The 8,515-nt window shown below is 55.1% G+C and overlaps 1 long non-coding RNA gene across 1 annotated transcript; it reads left to right on the top strand.

Moving 5' to 3' along the window:
* Positions 1–1,144: 1,144 nt before the first annotated feature.
* On the top strand, positions 1,145–8,515 carry LOC103595575. The gene is made up of 2 exons (XR_550959.1): positions 1,145–2,267; positions 8,176–8,515. It is a non-coding gene; the product is annotated as an uncharacterized LOC103595575 (long non-coding RNA).

The following is an 8,515-nucleotide window of genomic DNA, read 5'->3' as shown; positions in this document are numbered from 1 at the left end:
CTGGTTTTCCGCAGACTTTGAGGAGCGGAGTTGACGGAGGCAGAGAGGAGAAGAGGGTCAGGGGGAGCCCTGGGAGCCAGGGAGCCCTGAACCAGAGGATCGGAGATCTCTGGGCCGAGTAGCTCCCGGGTTCCCGGGACACAACAGGGTCAGCTGGGAATGAATGGGTCCTGGGGCTTTTTGAATAGGAGGGCGCCCCTGCCCCGTAGCACCGGGTCTGCAGCCCGTTCCCCAGGGCGGCCGCGGTGCCGCGACGCCTGACGGCGGGAGCGCGCATCCCTGCGCCCTGCTCTCCCGGCTGCAGAGCTCATTCACCGCGGCCGCGGCACGCCGTTGCCATGGACACGCGAGGCGGGCGGGAGGCCCCGGGTGACGTGTGAGCTCCTCGCAGCTCGTCTCCCGTGGCCTCCCAATTCTTGCCTATTTTGGAAGAGAGCCGCAGCCCTTCTGCTGATGCGCGCGCGCTGGCGCCTTTTAAAGGCAACCGGCCGAGTGGCGGCTCCGCCAGAGCCCGAGCGCTGCCCCCGCCCCCAGCCGCGAGCCCCGCGCGGGGCCTGGGCCCGGGAAGCCCCGCGCCGTACGCCCCATCCCCCCACCCCATCGTTGCCCCTTCCACCCACTTTGGGGACATTTCAACCTTGGAGAAAGGAGGTCTTGTCCTTCCCCTCGCCCCCTCACCCCCCAACAGGGGAGACTCTTCTGTACAAAGCTTGGAAGGAAACAAGATGCCAGGCCTAGCGCGTTTGGGGATCCTCTCTGGACAAGACCACAGAGTGAAAACACCAGGTGAGGACTTCACTGCCCTCGGGGCCACCCTGGGACCCCGGAGACCCACGCCTCCTTTCAGCCCCCTGCCTTAACCTTTTTCTCCCGGGGCTCAGCGTGGAGCCAGATTAGGACCCCAGGAAAGCCCCTTACCAGTTGCTCCAACTCCCTTATTAAAATGAAAGGGAAACTGAGGCCCAGAGAAGAGTAGTGATTGACCAGGGTCACATGGCAAGTTCCTGGAAGAGCATGAGCCGAGCCCAAGGATGCTGACTTCTTGGCCAGAGGTCAGTCCCCTGTTCCTTAAGGTTGAGTATAGCAGGCACAGTGTGCCAGTATCGGGTCCCTGCCCTGCACCCTGCCGAGGTGGCACCCCGCCATCTCGCCATGGCACCAGCTGCCTCTTCTTCCCCAGCACTTAGGTGGGCTTCCTGGATCAATGGTCACTCTGGACAAGCCCCTGGATCCCATGGTCTCTGTGACCAACCAGCCAAATTGCTGCTTGCAAACATCTGCTTCCATTGAAGGCTTCCTGCAGCCCACCAGCTCTCTGGAACTTTCTGGAGCCAAACCTTTCCCAGACTGCCTAAAAGTGCCAGTTGGCTTCTGGATGGAGGTGTGGCCTGCCACGTTGTGGCAGGGCCCCCAGAGCCATGTGGACCCAGCCCTTTCTTTGGACACCACTGCCCAGTGCTGATGACACGTGCACTCTCCTTGCAGCACCCACTGCAGATGTCTGACCAGGACCCACAGGAGACGGCTGTGAAGTACTTGACCATTCCCAAGGGGCTGTGTAGGTTCCAGACATTTCTGGGCCGCTACGCTTGATCAGGTTTGGGGACCCAGAGGTGAATCCGATCCAGCCCAGCATTTGTGGGATCCGAGTCTAGCAAAGAAGAGAGGTTCGTGCTCTGGGACAGTTAGCCCTGGAGCCTTGAATGGTGCTTACAAGGGGCATCTGTTGCCAAGGCCAAGACTTCAGTGCACAGAAGTGGAAACTGAGGCAGTCATCAGCGAGATGTGATTTGCCAAGGTCACACAGCAAGTCAGTGTGTTGCCAAGACTAGGACCCAGACCCCGCCTCCTGGCCCAGGCTCTTTCTCCACATCTTGATCCCAGGGCCAGCCTTTGAGAGGCATGCAAGGTCACTGCACTGTGAGCCAAGGGCTTGGCTCAGGGCCACCTCCACTAAGTGTTGACTGTGTCACCTGAGTCACTCCATTCTCTGCACTTAGCCTCAGTCACCCAAGAAGGATGATCTCTAAGGGGCCCCTCCTCCAATTGTGAATCTGAGATTCTATGAATTGGGTATTTTGGCCAGGCTGTGAGGTCCCCTGTGGCTGGCTGTGGGATACTGCTTGAGGGGGTTTTCTTCCTCCCATCAGCCTGAAGCTAAGGAATGCTGGAGACAGTAGTTGCTTCAGCCTCGGGCTGTGTGGACCACTGAGGATGGCCTGGGGGTCTGTTTTGTGCACCTTGGAACCCATCGGATGCCTCCAACGGTGAGTCCCCTCATGTACTTAGCACTGATCTGTAAGAATGGCCCCTGACGGGTTGGGTTGAGGAAGAAAATCTACAGGGTCATTATCAGTACTTGCTTCCCCCCAAGTTCATACAACCCAGGTCTCCAGGGTCCCAAGGTGGCCTGACCCATGCACAGCCAAGGACTTGGTCCTCTGGGAGACTTCATGCCCACTTGGACCCTAGCACTGGACAATGGGCTCATCCCTACCTGAAACTGGGTCTCAGGGTTGCAGCATTCAACTCCCAAAGACTGAGAGGTACTGGCCCAGCTGGGACCTGGGCCCAGAGATGCTCAGAGTGCTGGAGATGGGGGGGGGGGCCTTTGAGGCCAAGTGGTTCAACCCACTGCCATTTTGCAAATAGGGAAACTGAGGCCCAGAGAGGAAAAGGGGCTTGCATACCCCGTCCCCCCACAGCAGGCTGATGGCAGGGCTAGGACTAGAATCCATGCCTCCAGATCCTCCTGTCCAGGACCTTCCCTGCCTCAAGCATAACCCACTGACATCTAGACTGCGCTCACCTCCTCTCCTTCCCAGATCTTTGACTCCATAAAAAGGGTCCTCCTGCTCACCCCCCATCTGGCCTGGGAGAGTCAGGAGCTTTCCCTTCAACCAGATGGTCCTTTCCACGAAAGCTTCCTGGCGTCACCTCCCCCCACCACCAAGGGCTTATCCTTTCCTGGTTCCAGAAGCTCCATCAACAGGCCTTTACTGGGCTGGCCCGTGGCTCACTCGGGAGAGTGTGGTGCTGATAACACCAAGGCCACGGGTTTGGATCCTATATAGGGATGGCCGGTTTGCTCACTGGCTGAGCGTGGTGCTGACAACACCAAGTCAGGGGTTAAGATCCCCTTACCGGTCATCTTTTTTTTAAATAAAAACAAAAACAGGCCTTTACTGCTGCTCCCACCTTCTTGCCATAGTTCAACCAGCTCCCTGCGGTTCCAGCATTCCCAGGGGTGGAGAACATCATTCTTCCTGCTCTTGGGGGTCTCTTCTTGGATGCTCCTAGGGCTCCCCTAATGTCACCAGCCTAGTCCCAAGACTACTGCTTGCCTCTGATCACCCGAGCCTTAAACCCTGCCAGTCTGTCCTGGCGTCCCATGGGCCATTCCCTGCAGACTCCTTCTCTGCTGGTCCGGGGCCAGTGGGAATCACAAAAGCCCACACGTCGGGTGGCTGTGAGGCTGTAGAGTTACTCCACCAGGTCTATAGGTGCAGACGAGCACTGCATCTGTAGACACTTATGTTACACGGTGCACTCAGATGACAACAGGAGAGGCTTGAAGCTGGAGCCTGTGGTGGCCCGGGCCCCTGTGGATAGAAGGGAAGAGGAGGCACTGGCCAGGAGACGTTTTTGGTAATGGGAAGTAATGGGAGCCATGAGAGTTTTAAGCTGGGGAAGAACATAGTTAGGTTGGTTTCTAGAAAAACAGTGGGGGGAGCTCAGTTGCTGCGCACTGGAAAGGCGCATCGAGCCTGGCCCGGGCTCTGTCCCTGGACTCCGTGAACGCATGGGAGGCAGCTGAGACCTGAGCTGGAGCCCCCGGGATCACTTCGTGTGTGCCCCTGCACTTCCCCAGGCCCGCACACCATCTGTGTCCTTCTTTTTGGAACTGCTGAGCCCCCAGCCTGGCCTCCTCCATTTGGGTCGAGCCTGGCCCGGGCTCTGTCCCTGGACTCCGTGAACGCGTGGGAGGCAGCTGAGACCTGAGCTGGAGCCCCCGGGATCACTTCGTGTGTGCCCCTGCACTTCCCCAGGCCCCCACACCATCTGTGTCCTTCTTTTTGGAACTGCTGAGCCCCCAGCCTGGCCTCCTCCATTTGGGGCTCTCAGACCAAGCCCGGGCCAAAGCTGCAAAAAGCCAGAGGGCAGGTGCCGAGGCTGTTCCACACTGGCAGCACTGAGACATGTGCTACCTCCCAAATCAGCCCCTGCCATCTCTGCATAGTCTAGTTCAAAATCATATTGCTCATAAAGTTAATATAATAACGACTAACAGTCTGTCATTGAACGTTTACTGGGCTGCTTTTATGCGTCAAGCATTGTTCTGAGTGCTTTAATGACCTGATTCATTTACTGTTCACATCGATCCCTTGATGTAAGAGCTCTTATGCTCCTCATATCTCTATTAACAGATGGGTAAACCGAGGCACGAGTGGATAAGTCACTTGACTGATTAACATCACAAAGTCAGCCTGTGCAGCAGGCAGGACCTGGCCCAGGGCCTCCCTCCTGCCCGCACCCCAGCCGGCCTCTCCGTGCAGACCAGCTGCTCCCCTGCCTCATGGCGGCCCTTTGAATATCCAAAGACGTCAAACCACCCCCTCGAAGCCTTCTCTTCTTGAGTGCAATATCTCCATTCCTTCCATCTTTTTTCTTACAAATATTTATGGAGCGCCTTTCTCCATACTGTAGAGTTGACAATGAGTAAAGCAGACACAGTCCCTGCCACAGTCCCCGCCACAGTGGCTGCACTCTAGGGGAACAGAGATCCCCAGAATAAAGCATAAAATTGCTGTCTTGACAAGTGCTACTAGAGGCACAGAATGTCTGGGAACGTATGTTTGGAGATTTGACTAATTGGGAAGGTCAGGGAAGGCTTCCTGGAGGAGGTGACATTTGAGCTGAGATATCAGGGAAAAGGGGATCAATGAGGCAAAGGGGAGAGGCAAGGGTGCCCCGGGAGAGGGGCAGTGTGTGCAGAGGCCCCGTGGAGGACAGGAGAAAGGCAGGGCGGGGGCTGGAGGAAGGTACATAAAGCTGAAGAGAGGGGAGGGGCCGCCGGAGGCCGGCCAGGGAAGGTCTGGGTCACTCTTTACCTTCCTGGCAGGGGTGGCCCCTCCCCCGGCCCCTCTGCCCCAGGCTTCATCTCAGGCCCAGCCACAGTGCAACGGGTCCATGTGGGGCTCAGCCCCTTGGCGGCAGTGGCCGTCCCTTCACCTTCCCTCTGAGCACCTGTTTGCCCAGGCTTGGCTGCAGTGGTGTCTTTGGTGGCTCCCCATCCGCGGGTAGAGTCTTGTTTATGAGGCCACACTCATTGGCCCACCCACCTAGCACAGCCCGACCAGCTGGTCACTTGCCACCCAGCAACTCAGTTCAAACACACCTCCCCAGGGAGGCTGTTGCCGACTCCCTGGGCCAGGTCACTCCTCATTTTGTTCCTGCCGAACACCCTGTCTGCCTTGCTCACAACTGTCCCCCACCTAAGTGGCTTGGTGGGGGTCTCCCTCTCTCACTAGCCTGGCAGCTCCCTGTGGCCAAGACAGCCTTGTCCCCACAGCATCATGTTGCACAGGGACTGGTGTAGACTCGGCTCTCAGCTGTGGCTGCCTGAAGGGGCCTGAGCCCCTGCTCTGTGCCAGGCCCCGAGCTGGATGCTGGGAAGGTGGAGACCAGACATAGGTGCTGGTGGGGGAGACAGACAGGTAAACAAGTGGTGACAATACAGGACGAGAAGTGCAGTGGGACACCCAGGGGGCTGTAGGGGCACTGGGGGCACCCGGCCCATGGGAGCAGCCATAGGCCAAGGAAAATTCACCAGCTGGGGAGTGGTGGTGAAGAGGACTCTGGAAATGAATGCGTGGAGGGTCTGTCTCCTCTTCCAGACCCGCAGCTCCTTAAGGGCAAGGCCCATGTCCTACACTCCTGCCTCTCTGTGGTCTTAGGAGGGGTGTTGGGTACCTGTTCTTCATTCAAAGTGTTTTCCTTCCCTCCCGGAATATGGCTGGTCTGACATGCTCCTCGCATTCCCGTGTCTTCTTTCAGCCCTGCCTTCAGACCCTTACCCAGAAAAGCTTCATCTTGTCCCACCTGGGCTTCACTGTCCCCCTTCTATCCCCTCCATGGTTCTGTGTCCCTCAATTTCCCTGCTCAGCCCACTCACTCAGCTCTGACCGTCTCAATGCGTGGGCACCAGCGTTTACCTTCTTCACATGAGATTTGTTGATTTCATAACCATAAATAGATAAAATGTTCTGAATGCTTCCATGTGCAAGTAGAATTGCGGGAGCGACAGCATAATGAAAAGGCCTTAGGAGGAAGAAAACAGGCTGCTAAGATGAAGCTGAAAACAACACGGCCATTGCACAAACCAGCTCTCTTGCAGAGGAGTCTATTTTCACTGCACAGACATAGACACAGGACTGGGGAGGTATTTGGGAATGTGCTAAAAAACCTTTACGTAGTTTCAAGCACATCAATTCAAAAGAACAATCAAGTAAGAAATAGAAAGAAGTAGAAGCCAGGAAACCTGGGTTCTAATTCTGGATTTATCTCATTCTAGCTGTGTGCCCTGGGCAAGTTACTCCACCTGTCTGAGAAAGTGTACAGAGACTCTTCCCGTGGGTTGGGCTGGAGGTTTCAAGAGGCCTGAGATCCTACAATACCCTCATTTTCCTGTCATAAGGAAATTTGGTCTTCCTGACAATATCTTAATCACCAATCACGGGACACCCCCCTTCCCAAAATGCAGTCCTGGGGGCTGGGGTTGGAATGGATGGATTGAGGGATCTTGCCCCTTCATTGCCTGTTGCAACTCATGTTGCCATGGAAACAGGATGTGGAGCATCACTCCTGCATGGGGAGGCTACACCCACACAGCTGTAAAGGAGGCTAGAAGCTGGTAAGGAACGTGGCCCATAGGGCTTCCCAATCTCTTCTCCCTTAAGGTGCACAGGAACCTGAAGGGACTGGCTCTGTGGCATTTGGAAGAGTAAAGGGATGTGAAATGACAGCTTGGTGTGACCTGGACCCAGAGGGTTTTCTGGGTGAGAAAGAAACAAGTGAAGATCTTCTTAGTGTGAACGCTTCCTCTACCGTAAGGATGACTAACCTTTTCTGTAAAGGGCCAGTTTAAGTTTTTAGGCTTTGTGGGTGATGTGGTCTCTGATGCAACTACTCAACTCTGCCATTGTAGTGTGAAACTAGCCATAGAGACTAAGTAAATTGATGGATGTGGCTATGTTCCAATAAAACTTTATTTACAAAAAGAGGCAGGAGGCCAGATTTGGCACCCAGGCCAGTTTGTAGACCTCTGCTCTTCCACATGGTGCAAGAGAACAAGCCTAGTCTGGGAGGCAGGAGCTAGGCTTAAGGCTCAGCATTGCCAGTGACTTGTTGCATGACTTTGATTAAACCATTGTCTTATCTCTGAGCCTTAGTGTCATCATCTATCAAACGAACATAGTGATAGTCAGATATGTCATGAATATGTCTAATGGGTCAGAGCAAATCTGATGTCTTTCCAGCCCTCTGCTACATCACTTCGAGTGGAGCCACACCCTCTGGACACCCCACCCCTGCCAGGCCAGGCCCTTGCCTGCCGAGAGTGGCAGCAGCCTGCCAGAAGAGGGAGGTGTCTCTCTCCAGAGTCAGATTCTTGGTCTGTGTCTTTCCAATCTCCAGCCCCAAGTGACCCCATTTCTTTAGCAAGCCAAGCACAGGAGGAAAAGAATCCCTTCCTTCCCACCATCCAGGCATTTGGCAGGAGGCTACAGTTCACTTGAGAGAATGAAGTGGCTGCGGTGGCTGGTGGCCAGGCTTTGGAGGAGGCCTTTGAGACTCAGGCTGGGACTAGAGTTGGAAAGGGTGAGTTTTGATGCTCCCCTAGAACATTCACCTATGGCCCCAGCTTCCCTGGGGCCCAAGTCAAGTAGTCACAGCTGCCGTCTAGTGGTAACTTGCAGTGCCACCAATTGCATCAATGGGTCTTTCTTGAGTTCTCTTGCCCACCTGTCTGGTCTGACCGCCACTGACAGCTTGCATCCTTTGGCATCTCGGCATCTTCTCTGAAGTCCCATCAGGTGATTAATTCATTCATTCTCTCTCTCTCTCTCTCTCCCCCAGCCCTTCCCTTCTCTCCCTCCCTTTTTCTCTTTCTCATAGATGCATTTGTCCAGAGCAAGACAAGAACAAGATACACTTTGACAGCTCTCTGTCAAGATCCTTGCCCCAAATCTCCAGAGAAGCAGCCAGGAGTCTCCATGCTGTTCTGAAGAAGCAGATTCCCTACCCACCCTTCAATCCTTCCCAGGAGGTCATCTTCCTCAAAACCTCTGGAAGATACACCTCCTCTTCTGTAATAGAGGTTGAGGGGTGATGTCCCCCTAGGTCCCCAATAAAGCTATACAAGACAGGGGCAATGGATCTCACGGCATGTTCTTGCTATAAAAAGCCCTTTTTTGGAAAAAATAATAAAGAAAGGAATCAGCCAATCCCTCCTCGA

This window comes from Galeopterus variegatus, unplaced genomic scaffold (assembly GCF_000696425.1).
Source record: "Galeopterus variegatus unplaced genomic scaffold, G_variegatus-3.0.2 Scaffold1795, whole genome shotgun sequence".
NCBI lineage: Eukaryota > Metazoa > Chordata > Mammalia > Dermoptera > Cynocephalidae > Galeopterus > Galeopterus variegatus.
The sequence above is the reverse complement of the archived record's forward strand: the minus strand, read 5'-3'. Positions and strand labels throughout refer to the sequence as shown.